We start from the raw sequence: 24,127 nt of genomic DNA, 5'->3' as shown, positions 1-24,127 counted from the left end.
ATCAATGAAAACAATTACCGGATACCAAAACTTCAGATAATATTATTATCATTATAAAAGGATTGGCGAGGGAACATGAATGTTTGAAGAGATTGGCCAAGTCACCACTGGTCTCCGATGACTGAAACTCAAACGTTATATACAAGCACCCTTGAATATGAAAACAGTACTTGCGACGCTTGTTAGCCAAACACGTTCAAAGAATCTCTCAAAAAATTATTTTGATGTGATGTTTTGTGAGTCTTGATTCTATAAATATAACAAAGGTTCACCATCAACATTCCTAGCACATGATCTATGGCTAAAGATAAAAAAAGCTTTGTAATCAGTGACCCAGTAAAAATGTAGGTCGACATAAAACAAAACTGACATGCAATAATCATCCACAAACGAGCATGATATGCCCTAAGTGAAATCTATATTTAAAGGAAAAGATATAAATAAATGATTTGCAGTCATGCACGTCAATCTTTACAAAATTACCGAGTCTATGTATTACGTTTATAAATAAATAATAAATATTAAAATTTATGAAAACTATTATTTATAACTAATGCAAAGTTAGATGACATCATGTGTATGTAAGTTTACCATAAGCATTTGAAATAGCCAAAAGTCTCATATAAAAAGTCACTAATAACATAATTATAAGAAAATGCATATATTGAGGTTAAAAATCATATACTACGTAGAATAGCTGACTGGGGAAATCCATCGACACTTTAAAACAGGAAATAATTACAGGAAACAAATGTTTAGTACAATATCTATTGAGCCAAAACATATTAACCGGCTAAAACTCTGATATCTTTCCATTCTTTTAACACAAGCATAAATTGACATTTTGAAAAAAAATCTGATCAGCCTATTTTAAACTTTAACTAGTTATTATCAGGACGATGTCACAATCAGAAAATTAATATGCATCTACATGATGCCAAAAGAATGTGTCTTCGTATATTACTAGAAGAAAAGTATATATGACATATTCAACGTTGATTCAAAAAAATTACAGAATTTCGGGAGAGAGAGAGAAAGAGAGCTGTGAATATTTATGAGTACACTTTATGATTAATTTGGACTTAAGGAAGGAGTCTTTTCTGGTTTTCGACTTGTCAAACGTAAATTTGATTAATTGTTCATTTAATCAAGATGAAAGGAAATTAAAATAGTATATCTTTCTTTCTTTTTTACTATCATACAACTTGGCATAGAAAAATGTAATCAATGTTTAGAGTGGAACAAGGACTATATTTTTGGCGTAGGAAAATATCACATGTTGCGCAATTCAGAATTGCTGCAGATTATATATATATAATGAGTCTGTTTTAGCATTTTAAAAAACAATAACAATAATGTTGGATTTTTTTTACTAATGTGAACTAATAATATGATATTTGGGTTTCAGAATATGTTTTTAAAATATGATTTGCCTATCAAATAACATTTTTATAAGCTTTTTAAAGCACCCATTCTAAACATTGATTTTTTGTGAAAAAATCACTAAAATCAGTTTTTCTCTCTTATGAAACGGTCAATATATTAGCTTTTCTGTCAATTTATATCTTTATATAAAGTCTTCATAATACATAAAAATTAGAAATATTTTATTATTGGAAGCATAAAAAAATTATCAAAATTTAAGAAAATTAGAGGAAATGCGGGCTAAGCAATATCAATTTTAGTATAAATATTTATTCCAATTTAGTAGTATAAGCTGATAGACACTCTCATGGTCTATGGTTTCATTGAAGATTTGAATCTTCAAATCTTAAACACATGTCTACAGAACTATGAAGAGCTACACTTATTTTTATCACTCTTTACGTTGAGGAAAAAGAAAGTGACCTTGACCTAACCTTTATCCGAAAACAAAAAGGTCAAATTTAATTAAACTGATAGAATCATTAAGTAATATGATCCGTTTGACTGTGTTAAAATTTGATGCATTTCTTAGTATAAGAAGTATGTTTGATAATAAAAAGACTCCTTCCTTAACCATATTAATATGATTTGCAGTAGCCAGTTAGGCATTTTGAAGGAAAATTGAATCTTACAGAAACTCTACTTGTACAACTTGGGAAATGATTTTCTTAAGTTCGAAATATGTCTAAAAAAGTAATGTTCGGTACATAATAAATGTAGCAATCAGCTGATTAACATTGTCATTGTTGAAATATCAAGAATCATAATGATTCACTGTACATTGAATATTTTGACTACCTTTCAGTTTGTTCACCATTATAAACTTAAATAAGTGTTGTCTATTAAGGTATCCAGTGTACGTCTGTCTTGCAAAGTACAGGTATACAAAGTAAATCAGGTCAGTTTTTCGTTTGTTTACTATGCAACCTGGAGCCATCTATTTTTGCGTAGTAAAGGATTTAGATAACATTCGGGATGATTTAGAATAATGTAAACCTATTAAGATAAAAAATGCTACTTCCGATGATGCAATACATATCATTCTTTTACTTGTAACGGGTTGCATGGGAGCCAGAACTGATATTAATTCAAATTGTTCGAAGAGAGTATCAAGGATTGCTGGGTTTTCAGTATAAAAGTGCTTATCAAAAACTAGAAGTACTGTGACCAAGGTCACTGATACCGCCGCTAGGAGAAAAAAGAAAAGAAAAGTATTCTCTTATGGAAAGTAATTGGTGCACGATTTTCTTTTTCTTATAGTGACCAAAGCTCAAGAGCAGAACACATCAACTAGTCACAACCATTTGTTGTGTCAACATCTTCATTTCCATGTTAAGATATGGCCTGCACATTTATAATACATTTTGGTAACAGTGACTTTAAGCTTGCACACCTGGTCCAACTACCTTACATGCCCTCATATCTTGCAATCATTGTATGATAAAAGAAAGGTCAATCTTTCTTAATCAGAAAGTCAAAGACTGGAAACAATTCATTAACCTGTTTCCTTCCAATCACCTTAAACTTGCCCACATATTTGTGAAAACTTTTTTTTTATTTTGTCTCAGAAATGAGCAGACTTATAAGATACATGAAAGTATTATGTATTCTGTAATACTCCCAGGGTATTGACTCAATGCTGACACTAGATTCCCATAGTTTGCAGGGTTTTTTTTTCTAACCACAGAACATTTTATTAGATGCACTCAACATAGCCAAATTTAAAGCAATCGTGAGAGGTAAATGTATTAAATTAAAAAAAGATATACAATGTAGCACAACTTACATAAAATATCCGCGTTGCATTACTGCAAACCATCTAATCTAATTATACCTTATTAAATACACATCCATTAAGACGATTAGCAATTACATGTACATGTAAAACTAGTTTTAATTATGCCTTAAGACACATATAAATGTTTTCTTAACTGGTGGTACTAAAGATTCTTGGGGTTCAGAGAATTATAAAAAATCTTATTCTTCGTGTTTGCATTCTTTGAACATTATTTTTTAATGTTGAATGTATGGGTCCTCATCAATATTATCGTTCCCAATGTTTTTTTTTTATAAAACAAGGGAATATAGTAAATGCTCTCAACAGATCTATATCTAAAAGTGACAAAAACAAATACGAGTAACTATGTTGTACAATGTTCCATTTTACACATTGATAAATTGGCTATATCCGTTTCTCTAATATTTGATCTGATAAAACAGATTGTGAAAATGAAATGCATAAACGTAGAAAGGCTAGAACACGAACAAGTTTGAATTGCTTGTAATATCATTTTATATGATAATTACATCGATTTGTTCATTTACACCATTGTCTTTGATATTAATATGATAAAGAAGACCGTGAGAAGGAAATCCACGAAAGTGGAAATAACGGAAACACGATTAAAATCATTCTCTTATACAATGTATCCGTTGTATGCAAAGTGACCAGTAAATAAGAATGATGGTTTCAGTTCTAGAAACGTTCTTCTTTACCATTTTTGCATTTTCCTACCATTCGCTTATCGTGCGTTCAGCGTTCGCTCACCATATGTTCATCGTTCACAGTTTTGAACTCCGTTCCGTCTGTACTCACCGTTTCTATAAGCGTTCGCCGTGCGCTCAGAGTGCATTTTGTTAATTGCATGAATTCCACTTGGTTTTAAATGCCATTAATTCCTTTCAGTTACGTTGAGAATGAAATTAAAAACATATTAATTACCTCATAGTTTTTTTTTCTGAATCTTGAGAACAAATACATGTTTAAACAGCATTGACACATTATTATAAGACACGTTTTTAAACGTTTAATTTGGGGGAAAAATGTAATTTAAAATGAAATGAAAATTTATAAAACATGATGTTTTAGGAGCATATTTAATATATTTAAATATAATTTATTGAAATTGAAAAGCAAACTCAATAACTTGAGACTCTCGTAATAGACACTTGAGCATGTTCAAGGGTCTGCAATTAATTATCTTGCTAAACGTGATATGGTTTTTATCCTGTTGTAAGTGTACTTCATAAAACTAATCTAAATGTTTTTGGTTTTTTTTAAGAACCTGACTCGAACAATGCCAATTAATTTCAAACTTTGACCCATTAAACAATTGTTTTAAGGAAATGAACATTTATTAATAAAAAGTTCTTATACGTTTGCATACAACCTCCTCTAAAAGTTATTTGAAGTGTTCTTGAACTTTGAGACTTAATTAAGGATTGGTGCACTTTGTATAAAAGACGCACAGAAAAAATGGCACGAATCAATTAACAAGTAAAACTATTAAATTTATTAGATCTATTTAATGCAAGAATATCATTATCAACAAAATTGAACAAAGCCTTATCGCGCTGTGTGTAACTATACATTTTTTTTAAAGGGTATCATCAACTACAAAATCGCGCAAAGCCTTATTGCGCTGTGCTTCAATACTTATTAAATATCGAACAGACCTTGTACTGCAAACAAGTAGAACACATCCAATAACTTCATTTCATTTCATCAAAGAAATGCAAAACAAACAAACAAACAAACAAACAAACAAAAAACATGAAAAGAAACCAAAAAAAACCTTTTTTATTATAGTTTTTTGTTGTTTGAGTCTGTGGATCTCCTTAAAATTAAAATAAGCTAGTTGATCATCTACTCAACATTGACTGAATGTATTTAAATGGACTTATTTTGGGGGTGGTTTTTAGTCAATCCATTTGGTAAAAAACATATATAAAATTACCAAAAGAACGTTAATAAATGCATTGATAAACATAATCATTGCCTTGAATAAGTGTATTGATAGGCAATAAGGATATACAATGCCGTAATATCTGACTTAAACAAAATTGACCGATGTCATTGTTTTGTCATTTAAGTTATGATTAACGCACAATATGATAAGATTAACGCATGAAACACTTTATATACACACACGATACGATACGATACGATACGATAGGATGCTATTGTAAAACATAACGTTGTGAGTACTGTAATCTGTTTAAAGAGATCGTCTTTAATGCAATATTTTTTTTTTTAAGTAATGTAAACGGTTGTAAAAAAAATAAATATATATCTTAGTGTATGCAACAGTTCTGTTCTAATGAACAGCGTCACGTGTATGAAAAGACTTATGGACTGAAATACGCACCCACTACCACCACCGGTCATGGTTTTTTTCTGCTACAATGACGAGTTAAAATTTAAATAACAACCCTTGCGTTATGAAATACTCCTTAAATATGAATTTTTACTTTAAAAAAATATATTATAACATACTTCAAATTTCACCATTGCATTAAATTTAGGAAGCTTCGTGGATAATGTAATACGTCCATATGTCTTTTTTTTTTAATCTGATAACTATTTGACTCCATGTTTCACAGATTATGAACGTTTCAGTTTAGTTCACGATAAACAAGGAAACACTTTAATTTTATGGTAAAACACAAACTTTAAGGAAACATATGTATAATATACCGTCTTACAACAAGATGTACATTATAATTGATAAGTGGGCGCATCTTGATTAAACCTTGACCTTACATAACAGATATGCTTACATGTAGTCAAGTAATTTTAATTGTACGAGACAAAATGAACTCTTCTCTCTCTCTCTCTCTCTCTCTCTCTCTCTCTCTCTCTCTTTCTCCCTGATTAATATTATTATTATCATTTCATGATGTGGAATTTGACCATTATTTATATAATTTAGAAATTGTATATGCAGTGGACGGCTAGGTAGTTCTTAACTGATAAATTTGTATCATTGATTGACATGATTTTGTCTACAAGTGCAACTTTATCATTGGTGAATGCCGTATCATTAGAAGTTACGATAGTGCGTTACCCGATGGCATTCAGTGGAGGACAATTTATACAATGTCTGATGTTTTATTTTTTTAAGTCTTCTTTTTTGTTTTGCTTGCGTCTATGTCAACACATGAAAGATATGGCGTTTTCTCCAAATAATCATATATATGCATAAGTTATTATGTATTGAGATTTGAGAGGATCTCGTAATTGACACTTGCAAATGTTCAAGGACATGCAATTAAATATCCAAATCTTAGTATGTGTTTATCCGGTTGTAAGTGTACTTCATAAATCATTGAGTCTGAACTGTTGAAATATATGTAAGACACTTAAACAAATGTATAGGGTTGTACTAAATTACGTAAAAAAATCAATTATATTGAAAAAAAAATTACTAAAAAAAGATTGTTTGGAAGAAAATGAGCATATATTCCTTTATACTGTAGATATAAATTTGTATAAATCATCATATTAAGGAAGGAGTCTTTCTGGTTTTTCGAATTGTCAAACGTGAATTTGATTAATTGTTTATTAATTCAAGATTAAAGAAATTAATAACTTGGCATAATAAAAGTGATCAGTGTTTAGAATCTTACAAGAACTATATTTATTGCAGAATATTGGCGTAGGAAAATCACATGTTTCGCAGTTCAGAAATGCTGCAGACTAATGCGTCTGTTTTAGCATTTTTTTTTAAATAATGACATTGATGTTAGATTTTTTGACTAATGTGATCTAGTGTTATGATACTTGGGTTTCAGAAAATATTTTTATATAAGATGATTTACCAACCAAATTACTTTTTATAGGGTTTTATAAAGAACCTATTCTTAACATTGATTTGTGTGAAAAAAATATCTCCTATTAAATGGTCAAAATATTAGCTTCTCTGCCAAATCATTTCTTTATATTATGTAAAAATCAGAAATATTCCAATATTAGAAGCATAAGAAAATAATCAAAATATCTTCAAAAATTTAAGAAAATAAGAGAAAATGCGGTTTAAGCAATATTAATTTTTGGTTTAAATATTTATTCCAATTTAGTAGTATAAGCTGATAGATATTCCGACATTATATAATTTCATTGAAGAATATAATCTTTATATCTTAAATAGATGTCTAAATAAGTGCAAAGAACTACCTTTAATCCCATCAACCTTTAAGTTGAGGAAAAAAGTTGTGACCTTGACCTGACCTTTATGCTAAAACAAGGTGGTCAAAGAACTGCGAATTTCTGTCAGATATTCAAAAACTAATTTTTCTACTAGAATATTTAATCAAATCCTAATCAATTTATATCAAAATAAAATTTGTTTTCAAATTATTTATTTTTAATCAAAAGTTTTTGCTAACGCGGGGTCTAAAACATGTTTCATTGAAATCGGTCTCTACGAGTGAGGAAAATATTTTTAGCGGCCAATATGTGCATTAAAACTTAATAATAACATATTTACGATATATATTAAAGTAAAAATTCATTTTCAATTCATATCTGTCAATTAGTTTTCGAAAATTAACAAAGCAAAATTCTTTTTTTTTTTTTGGAATGTATTTTGGTCTGTATACACATGCCCCCCCCCCCCTCCCGTGAAACACCAAATCCTTTGGTAAAAATATGCTGAATAACAATAATTAAAACCCCTGAAAGGGATTTTTGTTTCACGGGGGGGGGGGGGTGTTTTCAAAAAACAGTTTCGTTTTCCGTTTTTTTCTATTATGATATGAGCTATTTTAACCCAAAATACAAAGTTATCTCTCTTTGTTTGACCAAATCATTTATATTTAATGAAAATATGCATAAATGTTTACTTTATTATAAAAAAGAATTAACTTAAATTAGACAACTTTCAAAAATTAGTTTTAGTTATGGGGGCTAGACAATGTTATCGTTCGCAGTCCTTTGATTAAACTAAAAGAATCATATGGTTATATGATTTGTTTGAATGTGTCATGAATTTCTTATTATAAGAAGTATGTTTGATAAAGATCCCTTCCTTATTATTTTTTTTGTCCTTGAACTTTTTTGTCTGAATTAAGGTTTGGTGTATTTTGTTACATGACGCACAGGAAAGATCGGCATGAATCCATAACCACGTAAGATAGTGTTTATACCCTATACAAGGTACTGAATAGAGATATTCAAAAATTTCATCATTTACGAAATGGCGCAAAGCCTTATCGCTCTGCATCAATACACAATACATCGAATAACCCCTGTACTGTAAAACAGTAGAGCACATCCAACAACTTCATTTAAAAAAGAAAACATGTATAGCATATTCATAAATAATTTGGCACCCGATTTGTTAGGCCAATTTTAAATATTAATTGTTCATTACCCAATATTCTCTAGTGCATGTGTACTACATAAATTGTCACTGTGTCCTTGTTTTCTTTTTCTTAATTTATTTTCCCCTGATCTTAAAAAAATGTCAACTTTTTTAAAAGCCATGGCCTTATTATCTTTTAAAGTAATATTTAACCGAAATGTTTTTTTAAAATCAACAAAACCTAAATTAAATCACTGCACGATTCAATAACATGAACTTGTTTGTTTCTCGTTGATTCTTGTTATTTAAAAATACACAATTTGTATTTAGAATTGAATTAAAATCATCGACAGTATATTTATATATTTTTTGTTCATCGAGAAAGAATCTAAAAACCGCATCGCAAACATTTTAATGAAAGACTTCTGATTTCATAACATTGTTCAGTCAATCCTATCAGGTAACATATAAAAGAGGGTTATTACATTAAATAAATGAACTGATAAACATAATTATTGCATTGAATAAATATATTGATTTGCACTAAGGAAATACTATGCCGGGAAATCTGACGAATAAAATTGACCAATGACAATGTTTTGTCTTTTAACGTTTACAACGTATCAAAAATGCAACAAATGTGAATATTTATTATGAAATAACAAAACATCAATCACAGAGACAATAAAAACTAATGTAATTGTATATCACAATCATGTATATCATAAGAAATGTATTCCTTTCATCCACAATTTAATTACAACTCCCATTTTTTTTAAGAGGTATGTTTTCGGCAAGTCCACTTCACTGATTTTTAATATCAAAAATAAGTACATGTACAAGTATATAAGTTAATCATTCTGTTTAAAGAAAAAAATAAAACCAATTCTTTTAAATTTGTGTTCTTTGAAAAATGCATGCAAACGTTTTCTTAATTGGTTCAATGTTAAATTCATTGTCTAAATATCATTATATTTCACTTTTTTTAATTGAAATAAAAGCGAATGCTTTGTTCGATAAAGATATAGCTGTAGTATAGAAAATGTGTAGATATAACGCTTTAAAAATGCTCAGCACAAAGCATTCATTGTTTCTGGTGCTGTTTTCAGATGGACATAAGTATTTTTAAACATACATCAACATGCAGCTCTTATGGTCATACTACACAGTTTTTAACCGGGTTTTCCAACGGAAAAATCTGGTTATTAAAATGGTGAAAATGGTGGGCGGGCGGGCGGCTGCCAAAAGGGTACCCTCATTGTATGGATAACTCCTCCTACAGTTCTCAAGATAGGAAGTTGTTCTTTTGCAGATCAGTTGTACATATATCAGAAGTGTGCATATTGCTAGGATTTTGATTTCCGATAATTTATCGAAAAAATACCAGCTTTTGAACTTAGTCATTTTTTGGCAAAATGTTGCATATAGGGTACCTTCATTGTACGGATAACTGCTCCTACAGTTCTCAAGATAGGAAATTGTTCTTTTGCAGATCAATTGTACATATATCAGAGGTGTGCATATTGCTGGAATGTTTATTTCCGATAATTTATGAAAAAAATATTAGCTTTTGAACTTGGTCATTTTTGGCAAAATGTTGCATATACATTTAGGGTACTCCATTTCACTGTATAAGGGTTGACATGGATTATGGATACAGTTTACATAAAAGAAAACCCGGTTTGCTGTCACATTGACAGATTTTCACTTGTATGATTATTTGTAGAGTTTACATTTTTAAGGTCTTCCGTTTCCAACGGAAGACCTTTCTATTATTGTGCAGGTTAAGATTACTCTTATTTTTCTTTTTTGTTTCCTAGACGCGAACTTTGAGGCTTCATATCTTGCTCATTTCTGAACGGTTTTTGCTCAAATTTTCAGGGCTAATGAACTTTACAAGACTCTATCTTAAGCAATTCATAAAATGTATGATTAAAACATTCACAGGATGAATCAATGAGCGATCTACATTGTATATATCATAAATAGAAATATATTTAGATCCTCTCAGAACATATATGGTTAATATTAGACATATTCTAGTGTATATCATCTGAATACAGCATTTAATGCTAACTAGAACAAAAATGAGAAGATGGACGACGTTTTGAAGGAGATCAGACTTTGTCAGAAAGGTTTAAGGCCGAAAGAGTGGAGGTGTCCATGATCAGTTCACTCTCCGACGGAAAACTTGCAAGGTTTGGAGTTGACACAATCGGGGACAGACATAGGCTGAGGAGGCTGTGTCCTCAGAAAAAGGTACAGTGCATGATTCTGCTACCCATACAATAATAAGAAAACCTCACATGTTTCAAATTTGGCCTCAATAATTAGCCTTTTAAAGAGAACAAGAACATTTTGTGCCCCTTCTTGGTCTTCGATTATGGACGGTACATATCTTTTATAAAAAAAATATTTGGTTTGTTAAAAAAGCAAGTGATTTGGTTTTTTTTAAAGAAAAAAACCCTTAAACTTTGGACAGGTCAAATGAAATCTTCCCAGTAAAGGGAGAGCTAGTTAACACTTTTGATAACATTGTATATTTTCTTCCTCTTTTTCCACAGGATTTTTGCACAATCTGTGCAAAAAATCACGATAATTTAAAAAGTGATTTATTCTAAAAATGGAAAGAAAAATATAATTTTAATTTATTTTTCTATTTTTTTTTTTGGTAAACACAGCGAGCGTAACCCCTTATTTATGAATTCCCTGTGATTTGTAGGCTTTGCAACCAATCAGATTCCTCTGCAGTGTTTTTATTTTATCGGCTAAAGAACTATATATGATATTAGTCAAATTTGGCCCCCAATGATTCGCTATTTTAGAAATGATTCAGGTACATTAATTTGTTGTTATTTTATAGAAGAGTTGACAAAAATATGTTTTTACCTACTTATTTGATTAATATGCACTCACTGGCAGTATATGACGCTATTTTTATAATTCAATCAAAATCAGTCGAAAATTGACATTTTTCATATCTTTTTTCGAATGGGAAATATAGAGCGACTCTGTGAACAAGAAGGAACCTTTTGTCACTTATAAGTATTGAAAATATTTTGTTTGTTCAAGCAGTCGCTTTAAAACAAGCCGTTTTATGCTACAAATGAGAAAATGGCGGGAAAAGTTGAACATTATAATGTCACATTTATAAATTGTGGGCACTTAAATCAAAATGAAAATTATGAAAAAACTTCAAATGTGTATTTGTACAAATAAAACAAAGAATTACAGTAAAATGACAATGTTCATTTAAGGGGGCCATTTTAGGATCAAACTCTATATAGTCCTTTCAGAATTATTTTGTTTCTTTGTAAATTCAAACTGCAATTATCGAAAAACCGTCACAGGATGAATCTCTGCCATTCAGTCAATTGAAAGGTGACTGTAAGGTAACTGAAGAGTGATTGAATGGCATATTTGTGCCATTCAGTCAACTTCTCAGACCATTCAGTTTTCATTCAGTTGTCTGAATGGTAGAGTTTCATCCTGTGCGTTTTGTTTGTCTTTTATTGCCTTACTCTAGAACCACTCTCTCTAGTTTTTTGTTTGAAACGATAGTTATAGTTTAATATTGAAAACATTTGCTTTTGCCTCAACTACAAAATGGGTGCGCAACGCCGTGTTCTTATAAAATTGAGGTTGGGCAATTTTTTAGTGAGATTGACTAGACTAAGATGCAAGTTGATCAACAAAATGAAACTGAAAACAATCATAGCCCGAAACGAACACAATACACACCAAGTGAATGCTATATTTAAAAAAAAAACATGAATGAATCATTTGCGGTCATGTATATCAATAATACCGAATCCATCCGAGTGTATTCAAGAAGAAATTCTTAAAGAATGGACCTTTTTTCATTCTTAATTATATAAAAAAAACCTTTAAGAACAAGCATTCATTAATTCAGGTATACTGTCAAAAATAGGACGCATCTTGGTCGTCAGAATATTCTCAAACATATTTAAACATCGGACACTGACTATATTGCTGTTTGGGGAAATTACTACTTCGGTGTTACAAAGTCATATTTGAGAGAGAATGATTAAATACGTCTTAGTGCATTTTAGAAGAAATCACTGATGTATGGATCATCTGTTTTTTGTTGTTGTTTTTTTTCAAGTCTTGAACTATATGTATTCAATTTTTTTTTCAGGAAACACAGGAATATTCTACCTACTACTAAATGCTCTGAGAAACAACCTACACCTTTTTTCATAATATAATAAAAGTGTGAAATACAAACAAGAAGAAAATAGAAAGTCAAAAAATTGCGTTGTTTAGAGACAACAAAAGAGAGATTATTTAAAGAAAGAAAATAAAGATAATATAGGAAATAACTTTAAAAATGAAAAAAAAAACTTCCCGAAAAAACGATAATTAAGGATAAAGTCAGAAAGAATGTGTAAGGAGAAAAAGCATCATTTTGGTTTTTTTTTATTTAGAAAAAAAATATAGAAAAAAATGTTTACTAAATTATTGAATTATGGTTGGAAACTCACAAATATTAACGACATAATGTAGACATTCAAAAATTTTTACGGGAATCACTACACATCACATATATCTACACCATCCTGATAGAAATATAAAACAATTTTAATGAAATTAAATGCAAAAAATGTAATCATTATCTCTTTATTAACAAAACAAAGCGATATTTCTTCTGCATTAAACACATATTGTGTACACCTTTACACAGGAACTAATTCAAAATAATTACAGGGTAATTCATTGTACAATATTGTAGGACAGCCAATCAGCTGAGCAAAAAATTTATATTAGCAACGGAATTCAAATGCTAAAGACCCCGCATTAGAAGAGGTACAATGTGTAACAACATGTATCTAGTGAGTTTTTTTTTACATGTATAGCATCCATGTACATGTATAAGCACATTGAAATTAGGAATCGATGCTTGCTTAGCCAGAGAAACTTAAAGGGATTTTAGGGTGTATTTTTCAATGTTAATTTTGATATGGTTAACTTTACATTTGATATTGAACATCACATCTGTTCATCAATTTGTTATGATCATCCCATTTTTTTTTCAATGGGAAAAAAACTTCTTTGGGACGGGATTGGGACATTAATCTTCACAATGTGAAAGTTGAGGGCATTTTTGATGCTAATTCGGATCGGCTTCTGAATCAGGTTATACTGTGTTGTTTAAGTTGAAAAGGCTTAATTCATTTGCACGTTGTATGTCTAGTTTTCTTATGGTTTGTATTGTTATCCTTTATTGCTACTATACCATTTATAATTAAGTGGTATGATGCATGATTTGTTTCAAATGAAAGATAATCACATAAAAAAAAACGATCAATGTGTTAAACTGCATCATATGCAACCTTAAGAATATGGAAAAGTGACAAACAGGAAAAAAAAAGAATTTCAATTAATTGCGGTGTATAAAGAACAAAATGACATACACGGTAGACACAGAATATGTCGACACCATCGAAAACAACTTATCAAACATGCACCCCCAAAAAATTTGGAATTATAAAAGCTAAAGCTAGAAGGGAGTGATCAATATTTCTGTAGCTTCCAAAAAGAAACTTTATTGATATAATCAATAAGATACGCATACGCATTCAAAGGATGTAATATTGGCGAAATCCATTTTAGAGACTTTGTTTTTATAAACAAAACACCTTTTATCAATACAATAGACAATTATAATGAATTGTCTTAGGTAAAGATGGCGCTCAAGCAGACGAGGTAACGGGATAAAAATAACTAAAATAATATATAATGTAAATGGGTGACATAATTCTGTATCTCAGTTTCCTCTACGGATATTTTAATGAATATTCAACAGTCGTATCTACATTCCGTTCACAGTTATTATTAATACAGTGTTAACGACGTTGCTACTACCATGTTGAAGTTTTAGTTTTGTTTTCGTCGTCTAAAAATGTTTATACAATAAATAAACGTTATGCGTTTTATGAAAAACAAAACAAATATGCGTCATGATGAATTATATTATTTTTGTTTTACTATATATCTTTTAAGTACATTTTCTAAGTTTTTGGCACTGCATGTTTAGAGGAAGTAATGAAAAATTTAATTCAAGTTGATTAAACTTCATTAATGAATTATCAGTTTTCACTATAGACATAACCTATACAACAACCAAAATACTGGATCTGCACATTGTTGTATAGCTTTTTGATAACCCCCCCCCCCCAAAAAAAAAAAAAAAAACGCTTTGCTTACGTCTATGTTAACATACAAAACATTAGGCGTTTTCTCCTAATAATCTTTTCTTTCGAAACGAATAAGTAAGAAACAACTATGTATGTAATTTGTGCGTTTTGGCTGTGTTCATATGTATTGAGACTATGTGGATAATTTTTATTTATTGATATTTTTGGAAAGGGTCTCGTTAATGACACTTTCAAGTGTTCCAGGACATGCAATTAAATATCTTAATCTTAGAATGTTTTTATCCGGTGTAAAGTGTATTTTATAAAACTTTAAGTCTCATTTGATAAAAAATATACGTTATATTTTTTTTACCCAGCAATTTCCACTTTTAAAGATGATTTTTCAAGAGCCGTGTTTTTAATTGTAAATACGTATAAATGTCAGCATATAATTAAGCTAATCTCTAATTGTTTTGTCATGAGAATTTTTTTTTTCCAGTTGTCATCGATTTTTGTGCAAAAACCAATATTTTGACCCCAAAATGTGCAAGAAATAGTGCAATAGATGAAATTTTACCATTAAACTTTTTGTTGCAATTACTTTGAGGTTGGGCGTTTTAGCCAGATTGACTGGACGAATATAAAAAAAGCATATCAGAGAAGGTATAAATAGCATTTACAATCTGTAAATATTTCTTAAACAGAGGGTAACAAATTGTTTGGTGTTTTTTGGCCCTTCTATTTTTTTTCTCATTTTTTTTTTAACTGTATGTTTGTTTGTTTTGTTTTGTTAATTTTTTAATTTTTTTGTTTTTGTTTTGTTTTTTAAATTATTTAAAATGCAGTTCATTAAAATATTTTTAAGGATAATAAAAGAAAATCATACATAGTCTTCATACACATCATGTTTTTATATATTTACATATTCATATATGCTTCTTTATTTGAACCTATAGAAAAGCGAAAACGTTCAATTCTTTATGAACGTTTTCTTGGTTGGCACGTGATCAAATCTTCTCAGAAGCCATTTTGGCTGCAGATGATTTGATCACGTGATCAACCAAGTCATATCACAGTGAACGTTTTAAATTGCTGTTTAATTTAAAAATAAATCACATGTAACATCATATTGTTTGATAAAGACCATCCATACTGAGTGTTAAATACATGCACATGTAATGAGGTAATGAAATATGTTATTGATATGCAGTTTAATAGATAGATATCCCTCTTGATTAGAATGCGATATTCTAAGAAAAAGAAATAAAATCTATATCAACTATTACTGAAAACCATTGCAAAATTAAGATGATATCATTTGTTTTAATCTTACCATAAGCCTTTGAAATCGCCAAAAGCGCCATATAAGAAAACACCAATAACATTGTTATATGCAATTGCATAGAGTGAAGTTAAAATCAACTACAACGTATAGTAAATAACCGGGATTCCTATTTTATAGGCACTTTATTACAGGAAACACATACAGGATACATTGCACCAATGTTAGTAAAATATTCATGGAGCTGAATAAATATTACATGGATGGAATAAATATATCTACAGTACCCGCAACGTTATTTTTAGAAGATAAACGATAGGATAGAATTCCCGGACGAGAGGATAAACGATCTCCCCAGCCGATCGCCGCAGACATTTCCGACCGAGATCAGATCACGCGGAAAATAGTGGGTTCATATAGAATACAACTCTTGTTCTAAATAAGATAAAAATATGTCATAAATACCTCGGTTTCTGTAAAAAAAAAATGCATAAAAAAGAATTATATTACATACACGTTGTTTACGCAGATAAACACCCCGCGTGCAATTAAATATAAACGACATAGAGTTTTATGTGGTACCTTGTCTCTAAAAACTTCGATTTTTTACATTAATATGATTAACATGATAAACATGTAATATGTTTTACGGTGCGACGGTTGTGGCGAGCGCGGCTGATGATTTAATATGTATACCCCCCCCCCTTCCTGGAATCAACTGTCAGGAATACCCAAAATTTGTGGAAATCACAGGACCCTTCTTGAATTATATTAGATGTAAGAAATCAATTGAGTGCAAGTTACATTTTAATATTTCTGAAGGAATCCCATTATTCCTTAGATTTTGCAATATTTTGAGATAAAAAAATTATAGTTCAGTTATTCAATATACAGTTAATACATTTAGAGTTCAGTGTATTTACAATGCATATATATATATATATATATATATATATATATATATATATATATATATATATATATATATATATATATATATATATATATATATATATAGTCTTTGATAATTTTCATCTTGCTTGTTCTGGTAAGAGCGTAAAATAGGAAACCGTATTGACAGGGAACTGCTGGTCCGATTAACAACAATGAATTCCTGCTCCGAGTTACTGATGCCTTGCCGGTAGAGCTCGCTTTGCTCGCGTGCTCCGCTTGCTACAATCTAATTTAATTTTGATCAAAAGAATTTAGACATTAATATGATACAATGCTGGATAGAATCGTACATTACTTGTTATATATATTATCATGTACGACGCACATGACGACTTGAAATATTGATTGTTATATCTGAAATAATCAGTCTTTATTTTTATTTTTCTTCATTTCACAGTTATGTTACCGGAATTGTATTATATGATAATATTTTGTATTATTTACTTCTAGAACAGCAGATCAATAATACATATCAAACATTACATTGATATAATGTTACTTGGTTATAAAAAGGCATGAAGGGATTAACGCGGTAGGATAAAAAGGAAAACCTGTTAAAACTAGTGGGTATTGTTTTTTTATACAAAAAAAAACACATATGTCTCCCCTTCTCCCCAAGGATTGTAATATGGGGCAAATTTAATAAGTGGAAAAGAATGAAGTCAGCTATATGTTAGATATCATCCATATATGATACAGTTTAGAAAATGAATTAACTTGAGACAAAAGATTGGTCAAGGTCAAAAATTATGGAGGCGTGCACTCCTTCTCAATACCATCTACCTATGTTCCAAGTTTGAAGCCTTAATGTCAAAAGGTATCTAAGTTACCACCCAGACAAAATTTAATTATTTTTTCTTAATTTGACCTTGAGTAAAACAAGGTCAAGGTCAAATATTAATCAATAGTACACCTCAGTGTATTATAATTGTTCTTTGTGTAAAGTTTGAAGTCCTTCTGTCAAAGAATATTTAGGAGGTGAACAATGAAGTTTTTTCTAATTTGACCTTGAAATAAAAATTTTAGGTCAAGGTCAAAAATTTTGGTTAGGTTCAACTGGACTATATACCATTTATGTATGATACAAGTTAAAAGATTGCATGATTAAGGAGTCTTGTGTTATGGTCCGGACTATATTTTTTATAAAACGCTTGACCTTGAAGAAGATAATAGGTCAAGGTCAAAAATGTTGATGGCGTGCACTTCTTCTCAATACCATCTACCTATGTTCCAAGTTTGAAGTCTTAATGTCAAAAGGTCTCGAAGTTACCACCCAGACAAAACTTAATTATTTTTTCTCAAGTTGACCTTGAGTAAAACAAGGTCAAGGTCAAATATTTATCAATAGTACACCTCAGTGTATTATAATTGTTCTTTGTGTAAAGTTTGAAGTCCTTCTGTCAAAGAATATTTAGGAGGTGAACAATGAAGTTTTTTTCTAATTTGACCTTGAAATAAAAATTTAAGGTCAAGGTCAAAAATTTTGGTAAGGTTCAACTGGACTATATACCATCTATGTATGATACAAGTTAAAAGATTGTATGATTTAGGAGTCTTGTGTTATGGTCCGGACTATATTTTTTATAAAACGCTTGACCTTGAAGAAGAAAATAGGTCAAGGTCAAAACTTTTGGTGGCGTGCACTCCTTCTCAATACCATCTACCTATGTTCCAAGTTTGAAGTTTTAATGTCAAAGGGTATTTAAGTTACGGCTTGGACAAATTTGGATGAAGAAGAATAAGAAGAAGAAGAAGAAGAATAAGAAAGTCGACAAAAACAATATGTCTCCCCTTTGAAAGGGGAGACATAATTAAACGATGAAATTGATATGATCAACCCGCGATATGATAAGATTAACGAATTATACACTTTATACACACACGATACGACATGATCGAAACACAATACGATAGGATTTGATTGTAAAACATAGCGTTGCGGGTACTGTTATCTGGTCAGTGATATCGTCTTTATAGCATTTTTATAATTACGTGAACGGTTATAAGAAATATATATTATGCAACATTCTGTTCTGATTAACAGCGTCACGTGTATGAAAACCCATATGAACAGAAATAAATGCCCATTACCAATAACACGATGTTTTTTTTCTGTTACAATGCATATTAACAAGTTAATATATTTAAATAACACCCGTTGCATTATTGAATACTCCCTCAATATGAGTCTTTAGTTAAAAAGATATATCATAACATACTTCAAATTTCAATGATCAGACAATGCTGTGGATGTGGTGTTGCTTTACTTTTTTGGCCCAATTGTCTTCGTTAGGTCGTTGATGGCTTTTCCGTGGCATGGCTAGGACTAGTTAGAAACCCGGATACCACCACTTTATCATAACGACACCACTATCATAACGCCTACAATACTATTTTCTGAAAGTCCACTAGGGGTTATATGTAGTGTTATGCTATTTAATTTATTTAGATCCTCCAGATCGTTGTTCCAACATGCCCACACCTGGCGGGTGCCCTAGTCAATGCTTTCCCGGAATGTCCCCTTCTCTACATGGAGAGTAGCCCGTGTCCTAGTCTGTATAAAAAAGAGACAGAAAGACAGCTTCCAGATGACTACTCTTTTATTAAGATACAACTATTTTATATGATGTGTTAACAATAAATATCAATATTGATAACAATGATATTAATCAACATTAATATTCACTACAAAAATCTGAAATATTAGTTGAACCCTCTGAATATATTTACTTTACTTTTGAGAATGCGCACAAGCGTTATAATTTATCTTACCTGTATAAAAAGAGGAGGCAGAAAGACAGCTTCCTGATGACTACTGGAGAGCTGTGTTTCTCGCAACCCCATTTTATACGCACGGACACTGCGCTACAACATTCTCCCCCTAATAAGTCAATGCGATCAAGTGCATACTAATGATCTAACGCACCGTGGTCAGTAGTAGCATTTTATTTAGATTTCTGACCCTGCGTCGACAGCTCGTCACTGGACTTAATAACACATTTCTCCATGAACATAAATATACATAAATAAACATGCATTATCTATATAACGCATGCACTTTCACCAATTTCTAAAGAATTTCCGTTATGATAATTGCATTAAATTTAGCAAGCTTCATGGTTAATGCAATACGTCAATATGTCCTTTCTTATCTGATAACCACTTGACTCCATGTTTCAAAGATTATGAACGTTTCAATTTAGTTCACGATGAATAAGGAACCACTTTAATTTTATTGGAAAACAAAACCCTTAAGGAAACATATGTATAATATATCGTCTTACAACAAGATGTACATTATAATTGATAAGTGCGGCATTTTGATTACAACTTGACCTTACATTACAGATATGCATTCATGTAGTCAAGTAATTTTAATTGTACCAAACAAAATGAACAAAATTTGACTATTATTTATATAATTTAGAAATTGTATATGCAGTGGACGGCTAGGTAGTTCGTTACTGATAAATTTGTAACATTGATTGACATGATTCTGTCAACAAAATTAATGCAACTTTATATCATTAGTGGATGACGTATCATAAGAAGATTAGATTAGATAATAGTGATTTACCCGATGGCATTCAGTGGAGGACAATTTATACAATGCCTGGTGTTTTATTTTTTTAAAGTTTTTTTTGTTTTTGTTTTTGTTTTTTGTTTTTTTTTTTTTGCTTGCGGCTATGTCAACAGATAAAACGTAAGGCGTTTTCTCCAAACATTCATATCTTTTGAAACAAATAACTGAGAAACAGATATGTTTTTAAGTTCTGCGTTTAGATTGTTTTAATATATAATAAGAATATATACATAATTTATTATGTATTGAGATTTGAGAGGATCTCGTAATTGACACTTGCAAATGTTTAAGGACATGCAATTAAATATTCAAATCTTAGTATGTTATTATCCGGTTGTAAGTGTACTTCATGAATCATTGAGTCTAAATTGTTGAAATATTTGTTGAAATATATGTAAGACATTTAAACAAATGTATGGGGTTTGCTAAATTACGTAAACAAATTCAATTATATTGAAAAAAAAAATACAAAAACAAGATTAGTTGGAAGAAAATGAGCATATATTACTTTATACTGTAGATATATATTTGTATAAATCATCATTTTAAGGAAAGAGTCTTTCTGGTTTTTCGAATTGCAAAACGTGAATTTTATTAATTGTTTATTAATTCAAGATGAAAAGAAATTAATAACTTGGCATAATAAAAGTAATCGGTGTTTAGACTCTAACAAGAACTATATTTATTGCGGAATATGGCGTCGGAAAATATCATATGTTACATAGTTTAAAAATGCTGCAGACTAATGCGTCTGTTTTAGCAATTTGTTTTTATAATGGCATTAGTGTTAGATTTTTTTACTAATGTGAACTACTGTTACAATACTTGTGAAAGAATCTCTCGTATTAAATGGTCAAAATATTAGCTTATCTGTCAAATCATATCATTATATTAAGTCTTTATATTAAAAAATCAGAAATATTTCAATATTAGAAGCATATTAAAATAACCAAAATATCTTCAAAATTTAAGAAAATAAGAGAAAATGCGGCTTAAGCAATAATAATTTTTATTTGAATATTTTTTTATATCACAGAGACAATAAAAACTAACGAATTTAGTAGTATAAGCTGATAGATATTCCGGCATTTTATCATTTCATTAAAGAATATGATTTTCATAGCTTAAACAGATGTGTAAATAACTGCAAAAAACTACTTTTATTTTTATCATCCTTTAAGTTGAGGAAAACGGTTGTGACCTTGACCTGACCTTGATGCGAAAACAAGGTGGTCAAATTCGGTTAAAATAATAGAATACTATGGTTATATGATCTGTTTGACTGTGTCATGAATTTCATATTATAAGAAGTATGTTTGCTAACGAGAAAAAAACCCTTCCTTATCATTTTTTTGTCATTGAACTTTTTTGTCTGAAATAAGGTTTGTTGTATTTTGTTACATGACGCACAGAAAAAAATGGGCGTTAATCCATAACCACGTCAGGCTAAAGTTTATACCCTATAAAAGGTACTTAACAGAGATATTCAAGAATATCATCATTCATGAAATGGCTCAAAGCCTTATCACTCTGCATCAATACACAATACATCGAATAACCCCTGTAATGTAAAATAGTAGAGCATATCCAACAACTTCATTTAAAAAAAGAAAACATGTATTGCATGTCATATATAATTTGGCACCCGATTTGTTAGGCAATCTTTAAATATTAATCGTTCATTACCCAATATTCTCTAGTAATACATAAATTGTCACTGTGTCCTTGTTTTCTTTTTTTAATTTATTTTTCCCCTGATCTTGAAAAAACGTCAACTTATTTTAAAAGACATGGCATTATCATCTCTTAAAGTAATATTTATCCGAAATGCTTTTTTATTTTTTTTTTAAATCAACAAGACCTAAATTAAATCACTGCGCGTTTTAATAACATAAACTTGTTTTGTTTTTTGTTGATTCTTGTTATTTACAAATACATAATTTGTATTTAGAATTGAATAAAATCATCGTCAGTATATTTATACATTTTTTGCTCATCAAGAAAGGAATCTAAAAACAGCATCGCAAACTTTTTAATGAAAAACTTCTGCTTTCATAAAGTTGGCCATATGGTTTTTAGATTCAGATTCATTTTTCGATGAACAAAAAAAAATGTACAGTCAATCCTATCATAGAACATATGAAAGAGAGTTAATGCATAATGTTTCATGTACATAATTTATATGTATCTCAGTTGTCATTGTGTTTGCTGCAAAAGAATCTTTTTTTTTTTTTTATTAACATTGCTTTTTTTAAGTGTTTATTATATACATGTATAATGTTCTCTTGTTAAAGATAGCATTATTCTAGGAAACTTACATTGTCATTCTTATCGCTTCCTTTATGTGGTCATTACTTCTGAGCATTCCATAGCGTAGATTACATATAATTACATTTATAACAGATCTGGTGTCACTGGAAGCAGATTGCAAAATGTTAGTCATGATGAAAAAAGAAATAATCAGTGTTTATATACGTGTAAGCACGTTTTTTGATATTGATCATTATTTTCAATTGTCCCCCTTTATATATAACTATTAATGATAAAATCAAAAGACTTCATATTTGTACAAAGACAGTCATCCCCTGAATCCAATAATATTTCCTCCAATACAGACGATCAATTTGTTGTAATACAAGTGTATATATTTTCCTCATGTTCAGGCTACCCAGGCAATTTGGGAAGATATATACATATATTTCTAAGACAAAAAACAAACCCTGTACAAAAAGAAACACAAATAAATTAAATAAATGGTGCACGCTTTATATCTTGAATATCTTAAATCGTTTGCAACAAAATATTGAATAAATGCAGTTATACTTCGTCAACAAATTACAAAATCAACACTGTTCTTTGCTAGTTACAAATGTAATATCATACAAAAACTTAACTTTTTTCTAAAAAACTTTTTTATCTTAATTTGATTTAATTATTTTTTAAACTTAATTTCCACTAAACTTCAAGACTTATTATTTATAAAATCAAGATATATGAATTAAGTCATTGTAAGTATAACTTATACATTGAAATAAAACAGAATCATATCAAAGTAAAACAAATATCTATCTATCTATCCATCTATATATCTATCTATCTATCATGCATTATCACCGGTGTGAGATCGGCTTGTCCAGTGTGAGACAGCAATGTGAGATTTTTTTGTCGCTCACTGTGTATTACTACGCTGCTGTAAAATGTAAACAGACATCGTTTATGAATGCTGTAAGGGAATGAACAAATATATGACTCATTCGTTTGCTTACTTGAGTACAATATAACATACTTTCATCAAAAATATTGTCGTATACTTTCATCTTCACTTGCACTGTTTGAAGCACGCAAATAGATAAACCGAAAGTAAACGTTTCAACGTCATAAGATATGTTTTCATGCCAAATATTGGAAAAAATAAGCATCTATTACATACTCGTACATAGCAAAATTCCACCTTGGGGCCAAGATACACGGTTAAGGACGGTTAGAATTTTGTCCCCTCGGTGGAATGTCACTATCCCTAACACGTTAAAATACATGATTCTATTAATGTATCTATCTATCCGTATGACAGTCCGTCAATAATCCATCCATACAATCATTTAGGCATCATCACTATCCATCTCTCTCTCTCTCTCTCTCT

At 30.0% G+C, this 24,127-nt stretch overlaps 1 pseudogene; it reads right to left on the bottom strand.

The window, feature by feature from the left end:
* The window catches only part of LOC128174339 (multiple epidermal growth factor-like domains protein 6), a 228,694-nt pseudogene that overhangs the window by 171,999 nt on the left and 32,568 nt on the right, over positions 1 to 24,127 (bottom strand).

The sequence above is a fragment of the Crassostrea angulata genome, chromosome 2 (assembly GCF_025612915.1).
Source record: "Crassostrea angulata isolate pt1a10 chromosome 2, ASM2561291v2, whole genome shotgun sequence".
In the NCBI taxonomy this organism is placed as follows: Eukaryota; Metazoa; Mollusca; class Bivalvia; order Ostreida; family Ostreidae; genus Magallana; species Magallana angulata.
The sequence above is the reverse complement of the archived record's forward strand: the minus strand, read 5'-3'. Positions and strand labels throughout refer to the sequence as shown.